Source organism: Aethalodelphis obliquidens, unplaced genomic scaffold (assembly GCF_003676395.1).
Source record: "Aethalodelphis obliquidens isolate GAN/ISIS:26980383/991018 unplaced genomic scaffold, ASM367639v1 scaffold14, whole genome shotgun sequence".
In the NCBI taxonomy this organism is placed as follows: domain Eukaryota; kingdom Metazoa; phylum Chordata; class Mammalia; order Artiodactyla; family Delphinidae; genus Aethalodelphis; species Aethalodelphis obliquidens.
The window spans coordinates 20350567-20365538 of record NW_020837958.1 but is presented as its reverse complement, the minus strand read 5'-3'; positions in this window follow the sequence as shown (position 1 = coordinate 20365538).

Below are 14972 nucleotides of genomic sequence, written 5' to 3'. Positions count from 1 at the left end.
TAAACCAGCTAAGATTTGAGCAGGGGGAAGAGCTCTTAATCCTCAAGTATATCACCTGTCCTTGTCACCCAAGCCAGCTTAGGTACCTGACAGTGGAACTATGCATGCTAATCTGGGGGTTCATGTAGAGGCTTGAATGGGGATGGGTGTGGGAGGTGGTAGAGTGAACTAGGAGAAATTGTATGTAAAATTGTATGTGCCTGTGTGCCTATGCACATTTTTCTAGGACAGAATCAATAGATTTCAACAGATTATCAAAAGTTTCTGAGTTGTATAAAAAGATCAAGAACTACATGGATTTAGGTTCTGGCTGGAGGGGTCAGCGTCTCCATAAATGTGTCCAATCTGATTCCTCCTGGGTTGCTGCTTCCCAGGAGCAGGTGTCCCACCTGGGAGGAACATCACAGGACCACTGCTGTTTGAGCCTCCCTGGAGTACTGGCCCCACGGTCACTCCCTGCTTCTTAAAACACTTCTGGCTCTGATTTTTATAACACTCCTTCTACAAACGTTCTGTCTCCTGAATTGGCACATCTTAATCACCTCATGTTTCCTGAAGGCTTATGTTGTCTAGTGATGTGTTGTCTGTCCTTTGTTTTCTTTCTACACTCTTTCCCTTGGAGGCTTTATCTATCCTTTTCTGTCAAATTCTCCAGCACGTGCTATAATTTTGCATTTCCAAAACATGCTGGGATGTTTCCATTTAGATACATCACACCTTTCTTAAATTCACTAAATGTAAAAATACAAAGAAATCTTTTGTGATTGAATAAAATTACCTTTAAAAGTTTCTCCCAATATTGATATTTTATGATCCTAGCTTCTGGTAATCATAATGCCCTACTCCAAATGACTTGGGTTCAAAATCTGAGCGAATGACATCAAAGTATTATAAGAATTTGAAATCTAGAAAACGTAGAGAACAGTGAATCGAGACCCCTTAAAACACCTAATGACAGCACAGCATTGCGAGATTAATGAGACAAGTACACAGGGTCCTTGATGATGAAAGAAGGGTCCCAACCCGGCCAGAATAGGGGGTCAGAGGAGGCTTTGCTGATGTAGAGTTGAGACTTAATGGCTGCTTTCAAAACTTCAAGTTAGTTTAAGGGACAGCATTGCAGGAGAAACTAAAAGGTGAGGCATTCTAGAAAAAGGGGACAGAAATACGCAAAGGCATAAAAGATGGGAATAATATGGTTTACACTGGGAACTTTCAAAAGTTGGGAGTATAAGGAGTAAAAGTAAGAAGGTGAAAGATGAGATTAGGGATATGGGGCCAGATGAAAAGGCGGTCCCGTATTCTGTATTAAGGGTTAAGCCCCTTGGTTAGAGAGCACACATCAGAATGGGGGAAGTGGGCAGAGAGAAAAAGCAGTGGTGGGGAGAAAGTATTTTTCAAATTGCCCAGGCTGAGTCCTTTTCCAATATCCTGACACTCTTCTCGCAGGAGGAACACATCCAAATAGGTTGACGATCACCACGTATAATGCTCACTGAAGGACATGTGTCATGCTGGTGAACACTGTGGAGGTGGTGGGCGGAAGGGGTGAGAAGCAATGCTGGAGGTGTGGGGACCATGGGAGGGCTGGAAGCAGAGTGGTGACATGGTCAGATTTGCATTTCTGGGAGGTCAACGGTCACTGTGGACAGGATAAACAGGAGGGGATAAGATTAGAAGCACCATGACTAGGTAGGGAGCTGGTGGGTGCAGTCATCCAAGTGAGAAGTGACTGGGGCCATGGGAATAGGGATGGAGAGAAGTCAGATTTGAAAAATATTTAAGACAGTGGTTTCCAAACTTGTCTGCACATTGGAATCACTGGGGGAGCTTCAAAAAGAGCTTGTGATTCCATTGATTTGGGATGTGGCCTGGCCTTTGAAATTTTTAAAAGATCCCCAGATGATTCTAATGTGCAGACACGTGGAGAGAATCACTGATTTAGGGAATAAAATCAGCGGCAATCAGTGACTGATTAGATGGAGTTGAGAATGTGGGAGAGGCATGTGAAGGATGGCTAAGCCCAGGTTTCTAGCCCTGGACACTTGGCAGAGCTGATAGAACAGGACAGAGGCCTGATCCCTACCCTAGCCTTTTAGAATATTGTCAAGTGTGTCTCAATGCAGCAATCTCTGTTCCTTTTCAAATATGTTGTGACACTGATACTTGAGGAAAACCACCGCCAAGGCCACTCTTCCCACATGCTGGCCGCTACTGACTGAGCATGGCGGGGGCTCTACAGCAGATCAGTTACTGCAGATGTGGACTCCTCTGGTGGGCAGCTTGGAGCGAGGGACTCACTAGCCTCGCTGAAATTTTCTTAGAACTGCACTGCAACCTAAGTTTCTTCCTCCCCAACTTCCTTCCTTCCCTCTCTCCTCCACAGGGGTCAGACCTACATCATGGGCTGATGGGCCTCCTGGCCTCCTCTGGCTCCCTCCCTGTTTTCCCTCATAGGCTATTACTCAAATAATCTCTTGCATGACTAATTATGTCTTGGTGTCTGTTTCTCAGAGAATCCAAACTAACATAAGGTTTTAACTTTCTTAAATTTTAATCTTTCTCTTTGATTCTTATGAATTATGAGAAACAACTCTCCATCATTTCGGCCAAAGACAACTTAAATGAGTTTCCAAGGTGCACACTGACAAAGCTTCAAATTTAATTAGGCAAACCAACCTAGCCAGAGAAAAGCCAAAATATGCCAGGATTTTCCCTCATCAAATTCACATGGACATTTCTGCAAAGTCTTAACAAAGAAACCAATTACATTAAAGGCTCTACATCTTGAAAAGACTGACATCGCATAAAGCATTAAGGTATCAAAAGTGCCTCTGTAACTTTCAACGACCAAATGTTTCATAAAACAATCACAAAAAAATGACACCACAATGCAGAAAACATCACAGTGGCAACCATGAGGAATTCCCCTTAATTATACAACTTGTTGGGAAATTTGTAGCCTCATACAATCTACTGCCAGGAAGTATAATGTTACTTGCATCAATAAATAAATATACAAAATAATACATGAAGCATCTTCCATGGGTCAAACATTGTATGAGGTACTTTACATGGTATACTAATTTTGCAACCATCTTATGGAGAAAAGATTATTAAGTCCATTTTTTAGAAGAATAAACGGAGGCTTAGAGAGGTGGTGACGTGTCTAGTTCCCACAGCCTAGGTAGCAGAGTACATATTCAAACTCAGGTGAATTTCTACTGCTCCCCTGAGGCAGGCTGCCTTCTGGCAAAACTGGGCATAGCCCATCAGAAGGCTTCCTGAAGTCAGATGTTTTTATGTCACACTCTAAGAGGAAGGGGACATTGCCCTCACTATCCTTACTAGGGAATAAGCAGTGACCTAAGTCCACATCCTAAAAATACAAAAATGAACCACACAGAATAATAGAAGCTTAGAGCAGAAAGGAGCCTTCAAGATATCTAACATTGCACAGCTAAAGAATTTGGTGAGAATTTCTTCTAGTTTATTGAGAGACAGACACCTTTTAGATTTACCTATGTGGGTACTTTGCATCTCGGCCTACACCCAGAGAGGAAAGCCCTTGGCCGAGGGAGCAGGAGTTAAAAAGAGGTAGGCGCTGGGTGGTTGTTTTGGTAAATTTATTCAAACTAAGAAAACATTCCGCTCCCACGCTACCCTGTGCAGTGGCCACCAAAGGGAAACAAAGATCGCTCCCATTTCCCTCTGGCCCTCAGATGGTTCCCAGGACCCTGAAGTTGGTGGCAAGGGACCAGCTCCTCCTTTTTGCCAGGTTCCTATGCTAGTTCTATCAGCTTAGAGAATAGGAGTGAGAAAGGCAAGGGAAGTGGCTCTGTGGTTCTGGGAAGGAAAAGGACTGTGTTCCTTCCCAACTTTATTGTCCTGTAAGGTACAGCCTTCTCCCTACTGACAGATAATTGAATATTTTCCCTTCTCCAGTGTTCCTAACCCCTTCCATTTTTAAGAGGAAATTCAAGATACCACTTCCCTTTCTGAAAAATTTTCTCTCTCAGGCAGGCTGCCATTATCAACAGTAGTATGTAAATATTCACTATAAAGCTACTTTGTACGTTTTATTTTTTTCTCAAGCCAACATATGAATTTAATTTACAATATTAATGGACACAGTAAATACTTGAATATTATTTGCTGTGTTTTCTTTTTTGGATAAAGAAAAAAATTTTAGTTTAAATCATAAAGTATAATTTGTGAGCATAAACTACTCAAAGTTTTGTTATCCACCTGGGCCATGGGTAGCATAAGAAGAAAGTCTGAAAGTCCAGCCTTTGAATTGCTAATGAGATTGCCAGCAATTTATTCTTTAAATAAATAGCCCCATCTGTATTACTTCAGATGCTGAGGCCACAGATGGTCTATTTTTATCATCAAACTTCAAGGTGTACTTTCCCATGGAAGTCTAAAGATTTTCTTTAGAAATGACTACGATTTTAGAAATTTCCCTTGTAACTTCGTAGCAGTGTGTCCATGTATACCAGCAGTCTGAAAGTCACGTTGATGTTCAAGAGCTGTCATATTACCTATCCTTGGTCTTGGAAAGAAAGGTGGCACATGGAATCAGCACTGTTCTAAGCCCTTTCTTTACTCTTCAGCCACCAAAATAATTACATGCTAAGCTTTGTTTATTTGGGTCATTTATTTGAGGCTGCAGGTCAAAACTGAGTCTCAACTTAATCACTTCCTCCTGGAAGCTTTTTCTGACCCCAACAAAGGTTAGCTTCCTCCTAAGGTGGCCTCATAACTTGTGCTTCGGTGTAAGGACTGGTTTAATGGTCATCTCCTCTAGAATGTAAGCTCTAACAGGTTCAAGATTAGGTCAGTGTTGTTGACCACTGCACCCCCAGAATGTAGCATAGTGCTAGAAATGCAATAAGTATCAGTGGAATAAGCAAATAGAAGGCTTCCCTCATTCTATACGAAACTTTATACAACATTTGATATTATAGAACCATCAACTCCCCCTTCAAACTTCCCTGTCTCACAGCGAGAGCACCTCTTGCACCCTCTTCCCACCTTCCACATTGCTTTTCCAGTAGCTTCTCTCCCTCTTTATATCCTTATCCATACATTTTTAAATTGAAGTATAGTTGATGCATAATGTTATTTAAATTACAGGTGTACAGTACAGTGATTCATAATTTTTAAAGGTTATATTCCATTTACAGTTATTATAAAATATATTCCCCATGCTGTACAATTTATCCTTGTAGCTTATTTTATACCTGTTGTACCTCTTGCTCCCCTCCCCCTAAGTTGTCCTTGCCCCCTTCCCTCTTCCTACTGGTAACCACTAATTTGTTCTCTATATCTGAGTCTGCTTCTTTTTTGTTATAGTCACTATTTTGTTGTATATTTTAGATTCCACATATAAGTGATATCATACAGTATGTGTCTTTCTTTGTCTGACTTATTTCACTTAGCATAATGCCCCCTAATTCCATCCATGTTGCTACAAATGGCAAAATTTCATTCATTTTTTATGGTTAAGTACTATTCCATTGTACATATATACCACGACTTTACCCATTCATTGCTTGATGGACACTTAGGTTGCTTCCATATCTTGGCAATTGGAAATAATGCTGTTATGAACATTGAGGTGCATGTATCTCTTCGAATTAGTGGAGTTTTTTAAAAAATATATACCCAGGAGTAGAATTTCTGGCTCATATAGTAGTTCTATTTTTAGTTTTTTGAGAAACCTCCATACTGTCTTCCACAGTGGCTGCACCAATTTACATTCCCACAAACAGTGTACTAGGGTTTCCTTTTCTCCACATCCTTGCCAATGTTTGTTATTTGTGTTCTTTTTGATAATAGCCATTCTGATTGATGAGAGGTGATATTTCATTGTGGTTTTGATCTGCATTTCCCTCATGATGAATGATGTTGAGCATCTTTTCTTGTGCATGATAGCTGTCCACATTTCCTCTTGGGAAAAATGTCTATTCCATTCTTCTGTCCATTTTTTTTTACACTGAATGCATATTTCAATTTTAATTTAATTTTTATTTTATATTGGAGTATAGTTGATTTACAATACTGTGTTAGTTTCAGGTGTACAGTAAAGAGATTCAGTTATACATATACATATATTCATTCCTTTTCAGATTCTTTTCCCATATAGGTTATTACAGAATACTGAATAGAGTTCCCTGTGCTATACAGTAGGTCCTTGTTGATTATCTATATTATATACAGTAGTGTGTATATATTAATCCCAAGCTCCTGACTTATCCTTCCCCCTCCCCCAGATTTCACCTTTGGTAACCATAAGTTTGTTTTCATTATCTGTAAGTCTGTTTCTGTTTTGTAAATAAGTTCATTTGTATTATTTTTTAAAATTTTATTCCACATAGGAATGATATCATATGATATATGTCTTTCTCTCTCTGACTTACTTCACTTAGTATGACAATCTCTAGGTCCATCCATGTTGCTGCACATGGCATTATTTTGTTCTTTTTTATGGCTCAGTAATATTCCATTATATATAGGAACCACATCTTATTCCTCTGTTGATGGACATTTACGTTGCTTCCATGTCTTTAGTATTGTAAATAGTGCTGCAATGAACATTGTGGTGTATATATCTTTTCGAATTATGCTTTTCTCCAAGTATATGCCTAGGAGTAGGATTGCTGGGTCATGTGGTATTTCTATTTTTAGTTTTCTAAGGAACCTCCATAATGTTCTCCATAGTGGTTTTACCAATTTACATTCCCACCAACAGTGTAGGAGGGTTCCCTTTTCTCCACACCCTCTCCACCATTTGTTGTTTGTAGACTTTTTCATGAAGACCATTTGCATTTCTCTGATAATTTGTGACATTGAACATCTTTTCATGTGCTTTTTGGACAACTGTATGTCTTCTTTGAAGAAATGTATATTTAGTTCTTCTGCCCATTTTTTGTCTTTTAATTTTTGAATTTTATTTAATTTATTTTTTTAGACAGGTTCTTATTAGTCATCAATTTTATACACATCAGTGTATACATGTCAATCCCAATTGCCCAATTCATCACACCACCACCACCACCCCCGCTTTCCCCCTTTGGTTGGTGTCCATACGTTTGTTCTCTACATCTGTGTCTCAATTTCTGCCCTGTAAACTGGTTCATCTGTACCATTTTTCTAGGTTCCACATACATGCATTAATATGATATTTGTTTTTCTCTTCCTGACTTACTTCACTCTGAATGACAGTCTCTAGATCCATCCATGTCTCAACAAATGACCCAATTTCATTCCGTTTTATGGCTCAGTAATATTCCATTGTATATATGTACCACATCTTCTTTATCCATTCATCTGTCGGTGGGCATTTAGGTTGCTTCCATGACCTGGCTATTGTAAACAGTGCTGCAAAAAACAATGGGGTGCATGGGTCTTTTTGAATTATGTTTTTTTCTGGGTATATGCCCAGTAGTTGGATTGCTAGATCATATGGTAATTCTATTTTTAGTTTTTTAAGGAACCTCCATACCATTCTCCATAGTGGCTGTATCAATTTACATTCCCACCAACAGTGCAAGAGGGTTCCCTTTTCTCCATAGCCTCTCCAGTATTTGTTGTCTGTAGATTTTCTGATGATGACCATTCTAACTGGTGTGAGGTGATAACCTCATTGTAGTTTGGATTTGCATTTCTCTAATAATTAGTGATGTTGAGCAGCTTTTCATGTGCTTCCTGGCCATCTGTATGTGTTCTTTGGAGAAATGTCTATTTATGTTTTGTGCCCATTTTTTGATTGCATTGTTTGTTTTTTTTAATATTGAGCTGCATGAGCTGTTTATATATTTTGGAGATTGATCCTTTGTCAGTTGCTTCATTTGCAAATATTTTCTCCCATTCTGAGGGTTGTCTTTTCTTCTTGTTTATGGTTTCCTTTGCTGTACAAAACCTTTTAAGTTTCATTAGGTCCCATTTGTTTATTTTTGTTATTTCCATTACTCTAGGAGGTGGATCAAAGATCTTGCTGTGATTTATGTCAAAGAGTGTTCTTCCTATGTTTTCCTCTAAGTTTTATAGTGTCTGCCATTATGATTAGGTCTCTAATCCATTTTGAGTTTATTTTTGTGTATGCTGCTGAGGAGTGTTCTAATTTCATTCTTTTACATGTAGCTGTACAGTTTTCACAGCACCACTTATTGAAGAGACTGTCTTTTCTCCATTGTATAACCTTGCCTCCTTTGTCATAGATTAGTTGACCATAGGTGCATGGGTTTACCTCTGGGCTTTCTATTTTGTTCCATTGATCTGTGTTTCTGAGTTTGTGCCAGTACCATATTGTCTTGATTACTGTAGCTTTGTAGTATAGTCTGAAGTCAGGGAGTCTGATTCCTCCAGCTCCATTTTTTTCCCTCAAGACTGCTTTGACTATTCAGGGTCTTTTGTGTCTCCATAGAAATTTTAGGATTTTTTGTTCGAGTTCCATAAAAAAATGCCATTGGTAATTTGATAGGGATTGCATTGAATCTGTAGATTGCTTTGGGTAGTATAGTCATTTTCACAATATTGATTCTTCCAATGCAAGAACATGGTATATCTCTCCATCTGTTGGTATCATCTTTATTTCTTTCATCAGTGTCTTATAGTTTTCTGCATACAGGTCTTCGATCTCCCTGAGTAGGCTTATTCCTACGTGTTTATTCTTTTTGTTGCAATGGTAAGTGGGAGTGTTTCCTTAATTTCTCTTTCAGATTTTTCATCATTAGTGTATAGGAATGCAAGAGATTTCTATGCATTAATTTTGTATCCTACAACTTTACCAAATTCATTGATTAGTTCTAGTATTTTTCTGGTAGCATCTTTAGCATTCTCTATGTATAGTATCATGTCATCTGCAAACAGTGACAGTTTTACTTCTTCTTTTCCAGTTTGTATTCCTTTTATTTCTTTTTCCTCTCTGATTGCTGTGGCTAGGACTTCCAAAACTATGTTGAATAATAGTGGAGAGAGTGGGCATCCTTGTCTTGCTCCTGATCTTATAGGAAATGCTTTCAGTTTTTCACCATTGAGAATGATGTTTGCTGTGGGTTTGTCATATATGGCCTTTATTATGTTGAGGTAGGTTCCCTGTATGCCCACAATCTGGAGAGTTTTTATCATAAATGGGTGTTGAATTTTGTCAAAAGCTTTTTCTGCATCTATTGAGATGACCATATGGTTTTTATTCTTCAATTTGTTAATATGGTGTATCACATTGATTGATTTGCATATATTGAAGAATGCTTGCATCCCTGAGCTAAATCCCACTTGATCATGGTGTATGATCCTTTTAATGTGTTGTTGGATTCTGTTTGCTAGTATGTTGTTGAGGATTTTTGCATCTATATTCATCAGTGATACTGGTCTATAACTCTTTTTTTGTAGTATCTTTGTCTGGTTTTGGTATCAGGGTGATTGTGGCCTCATAGAACAAGTTTGGGAGTGTTCCATCCTCTGCAATTTTTTGGAAGAGTTTGAGAAGGATGGGTGTTAGCTCTTTCTTAATGTTTCATAGAATTCACCTGTGAAGCCATCTGGTCCTGGACTTTTGTTTGTTGGAGGATTTTTAATCACAGTTTCAATTTCATTACTTGTGATTGGTCTGTTCATATTTTCTATTTCTTCCTGGTTCAGTCTTGGAAGGTTATACCTTTCTAAGAATTTGTCCATTTCTTCCAGGTTGTCCATTTTATTGGCATAGAGTTGCTTGTAGAAGTCTCTTAGGATGCTTTGTATTTCCGCAGTGTCTGTTGTAACTTCTCCTTTTTCATTTCTAATTTTATTGATTTGAGTCCTCTCCCTCTTTTTCTTGACAAGTCTGGCTAATGGTTTATCAATTTTGTTTATCTTCTCAAGGAACCAGCTTTTAGTTTTATTGATCTTTGTTATTGTTTTCTTTGTTTCTATTTCATTTATTTCTGTTCTGATCTTTATGATTTTCATCCTTCTGCACACCTTGGGTTTTGTTTCATCTTCTTTCTCTTGTTCCTTTAGGTGTAAGGTTAGATTGTTTGAGATTTTTCCTGTTTCTTGAGGTAGGCTTGTAGAGCTATAAACTTCCTTCTTAGAACTGCTTTTGCTGCAACCCATAGGTTTTGGATCGTTGTGTTTTCATTGTGATTTTTCTCTAGGTATTTTTTTTATTTCCTCTTTGATTTCTTCAGTGATCTCCAGGTTATTTATTAACGTATTGTTTAGCCTCCATTTGTTTGTGTTTTTTATGTTTTTTTCCCCAGTAATTCATTTCTACTCTCATAGTGTTGTGGTCAGAAAAGATGCTTGATATGATTTCAGTTTTCTTAAATTTACTGAGGCTTGATTTGTGACCCAAGATGTGATCTATCCTGGAGAATGTTCCATGAGCACTTGAGGAAAAAGTGTAATCTGCTGTTTTTGGATGGAATGTCCTATAAATATCAACTAAATCTATCTGGTCTATTGTGTCATTTAAAGCTTCTGTTTCCTTATTTATTTTCATTTTTGATGATCTGTCCATTGGTGTAAGTGAGGTGTTAAAGTCCCCCACTATTATTGTGTTACTGTCGATTTCCTCTTTTATAGCTGGTAGCAGTTGCCTTATGTATTGAGCTGCTCCTATGTTGGGTGCATATATATTTATAACTGTTATATCTTCTTCTTGGATTGATCCCTTGATCATTACGTAGTGTCCTTCCTTGTCTCTTGTAACATACTTTATTTTAAAATCTATTTTATCTGATATGAGTATTGCTACTCCAGCTTTCTTTTGATTTCCATTTGCATGGAATATCTTTTTCCACCCCCTCACTTTCAGTCTGTATGCATCCCGAGGTCTGAAGTGGGTATCTTTTAGACAGCATATATATGGGTCTTGTTTTTGTATCCATTCAGCAAGCCCGTGTCTTTTGGTTGGAGTGTTTAATCCATTCACGTTTAAGGTAATTATCGATAGGTATGTTCCATGACCATTTTCTTATATTGTTTTGGGTTTGTTTTTGTAGGTCCTTTTCTTCTCTTGTGTTTCCCACTTAGAGAAGTTCCTTTAGCATTTGTTGTAGAGCTGGTTTTGTGGTGCTGAAGTCTCTTAGCTTTTGCTTGCCTGTAAAGCTTTTGATTTCTCCATTGAATCTGAATGAGATCCTTGCCAGGTAGAGTAATCCTAGTTGTAGGTTCTTCCCTTTCATCACTTTAAGTATATCATGCCACTCCCTTCTGGCTTGGAGAGTTTCTGTTGAGAAATCAGCTGTTAGCCTCATGGGAGTTCCCTTGTATGTTATTTGTCATTTTTCCCTTGTTGCTTTCAATAATTTTTCTTTGTCTATAAATCTTGTCAATTTGATTACTGTGTGTCTTGATGTGTTTCTCCTTGGGTTTATCCTGCTTGGGACTCTCTTTGCTTTCTGCAGTTGGGTGGCTATTTCCTTTCCCATGTTAGGGAAGTATTCAACTATAATCTCTTGAAATATTTTCTCATGTCCTTTTTCTACCTCTTCTCCTTCTGGGACCCCTATAATGTAAATGTTGTTGTGTTTAATGTCACAGAGGTCTCTTAGGCTGTCTTCATTTCTTTCCATTGTTTTTTCTTTATTCTGTTCCACAGCAGTGAGCTCCACCATTCCGTCTCCCAGGTCACTTATCCATTCTTCTGCCTCAGTTATTCTGCTATTGATTCCTTCTAGTGTATTTTTCATTTCAGTTATTGTATTGTTCATCTCTGTTTGTTCTTTAATTCTTTTAGGTCTTTGTTAAACATTTCTTGCATCTTCTCAATCTTTGCCTCCATTATTTTTCCGAAGTCCTGGATCATCTTCACTATAATTATTCTGAATTCTTTTTCTGGAAGGTTACCTGTCTCTGCTTCACTGAGTTGTTTTTCTAGGGTTTTTATCTTGTTCCTTTATCTGGTACATAGCCCTCTGCCTTTTCATCTTGTCTATCTTTCTGTGAATGTGGTTTTTGTTCCACAAGCTGCAGGATTGTTGTTCTTCTTGCTTCTGCTGTCTGCCCTCTGGTGGATGCGGATATCTAAATGGCTTGTGCAAGTTTCCTGAGGGGAGGGACTGGTGGTGGGTAGAGCTGATTGTTGCTCTGATGGGCAGGGCTCAGTTAAACATTAATCCGCTTAACTGCTGATGGGTTGGGCTGGGTTCCCTCCCTGTTGGTTGTTTGGCCTGAGGCAACCCAACACTGGAGCTTACCTGGGCTCTTTGGTGGGGCTAATGGCAGACTATGGGAGGGCTCACGCCAAGGAGTACTTCCCAGAACTTCTGCTGCCAGTGTCCATGTCCCCATGGTGAGACACAGCCACCCCCCACCTCTGCAGGAGACCCTCCAACACTAGCAGGTAGGTCTGGTTCAGTCTCCCCTGGGGTCACTGCTCCTTCCCCTGGGTCCTGATGCACACACTACTTTGTGTGTGTCCTCCAAGAGTGGAGTATCTCTTTCCCCCTGTCCTGTCAAAGTCCTGCAATCAAATCCCACTAGCCTTCAAAGTCTGATTCTCTAGGAATTCCTCCTCCCGTTTCCTGACCCCCAGATTGTGAAGCCTGATGTGGTGCTCAGAACCTTCACTCCAGTGGGTGGACTTCTGTGGTATAAGTGTTTTCCAGTCTGTGAGTCACCCACCTAGCAGTTATGGGATTTGATTTTACTGTGATTGTACCCCTCCTACTATCTCATTGTGGTTTCTCCTTTGTCTTTGGATGTGGGGTATCTTTTTTGGTGAGTTCCAGTGTCTTCCTGTCAATGCTGTCCAGCAGCTAGTTGTGATTCTGGTGTTCTCATAAGGGGGAGTGAGAGCACGTCCTTCTACTCTGCCATCTTGGGCCCCCATCCTGCCCATTTTTTGATTGGGGTTCTGTTTTTTGGGTTTTTTTTCAAACAGAGCTGCATGACCTGTTTGTATATTTTGGAGATTTATCCCTTTTTGGTCGTTTCATTTGCAAATATGTTCTCCCATTCTGTGGGTTGTCTTTTAGTTTTTTTACGGTTTCCTTTGCTGTGCAAAAGCTTTTATGTTTAATTGGGTCCCATTTGTTTATTTTTGTTTTTATTTCATTACTGTAGAAGGCATATCCTAAAAGATACCACTGCCGATTTATGTCAAATGGTGGTCTGCCTATGTTTTCCTCTGAGATTTATAGTATTTGGTATTACATTTATGTCTTTAATCCATTTTGAGTTTATTTTTGTGTATGGTGTTAGGGAGTGCTCTAATTTCATTCTTTTACATGTAGCTCTCCAATTTTCCCAGCACCATTTATTGAAGAGATGGCCTTTACTCCATTGTATATCCTTGCCTCCTTTGTCATAGATAAGTTGACCATAGGTGTGTGGGTTTATCTCTGGGCTTTCTATCTTGTTCCATTGATCTATATGTCTGTTTTTGTGCCAGTACCATATTGTCTTGATTACTGTAGCTTTGCAGTATAGTCTGAAGTCAAGGAGCCTGATTCCTCCAGCTCCGTTTTTTTTTTCCCTCAAGACTACTTTGGCTATTCAGGGTCTTTTGTGTCTCCATACAAATTTTAAGATTTTTTGTACAAGGTCCGTAAAAAATGCCATTGGTAATTTGATAGGGATTGCATTGAATCTGTAGATTGCATTGGGTAGTATAGCCATCTTCTCATGATTGATTTTTCCAATCCAAGAACATGGTATATCTCTCCATCTGTGTTATCTTTGATTTCTTTCATCAGTGTCTTATAGTTTTCAGAGTACAGGTCTTTTACCTCCTTAGGTAGGTTTATTCCTAGATATTTTATTCTTTTTGTTGCAGTGGTGAATGGGACTGTTTCCTTAATTTCTCTTTCTGATGTTTGTTGTTAGTGTATTGGAATGCAAGAGATTTCTGTGCATTAATTTTGTATCCTGCAATTTTATCAACTTCATTGATGAGCTCTAGTAGTTTTCTGGTGGTATGTTTAGGATTCTCTATGTATAGTATCATGTCATCTGCAAATAGTGACAGTTTTACTTCTTCTATTCCAATTTGTATTCCTTTTATTTCTTCTCTGATTGCCATGCAAGGAATTCGAAAACTATGTTAAATAATAGTGGCAAGAGTGGACATCCTTGTCTTGCTCCTGATCTTAGAGGAAATGCTTTCAGTTTTTCACCATTGAGAATGATGTTTGCTGTGGGTTTGTCATATATGGCCTTTATTATGTTGAGGCAGGTTCCCTGTATCCCCATTTTCTGGAGAGTTTTTATAATAAATTGGTGTTAAATTTTGTCAAAAGGCTTTTCTGCATCTATTGAGATGATCTTATGGTTTTTATTCTTCAATTTGTTAATATGGTGTATCACATTGATTGTTTTGCGTATATTGAAGATTCCCTGCATCCCTGGGATAAATCCCACTTGATCATGATGTATAATTCTTTTAATGTGTTGTTGGATTCTGTTTGCTAGTTTGTTGTTGAAGATTTTTGCATCTATATTCACCAGTGATATTGCTGTGTAACTTTTTTTTTTGTAGTATCTTTGTCTGGTTTTGGTATCAGGGTGACGGTGGCCTCGTAGAATGAGTTTGGGAGTGTTCTTTCCTCTGAAATTTTTTGGAAGAGTTTGAGAAGGATGGGTGTTAGCTCTTCTCTAAATGTTTGATAGAATTCGCCTGTGAAGCCATCTGGTCCGGGGCTTTTGCTTGTTGGAAGATTGTTCATCACAGTTTCAATTTCCTTACTTGTGATTGGTCTGTGCCTATTTTCTATTCTTCCTAGTCAGTCTTGGAACGTTTCTAAGAATTTATCCATTTCTTCCAGGTTGTCCATTTTATTAGCATAGAGTTGCTTGTAGTAGTCTCTTATGATGTTTTTTATTTCTGAGGTGTCCATTGTAACTTCTCCTTTTTCATTTCTAATTTTATTGATTTGAGTCCTCTCCCTCTTTTTCTTGATGAGTCCGGCTAAGGGTTTCTCAATTTTGTTTATCTTCTCAAAGAACCAGCTTTTAGTTTTATTGATCTTTGCTATTGT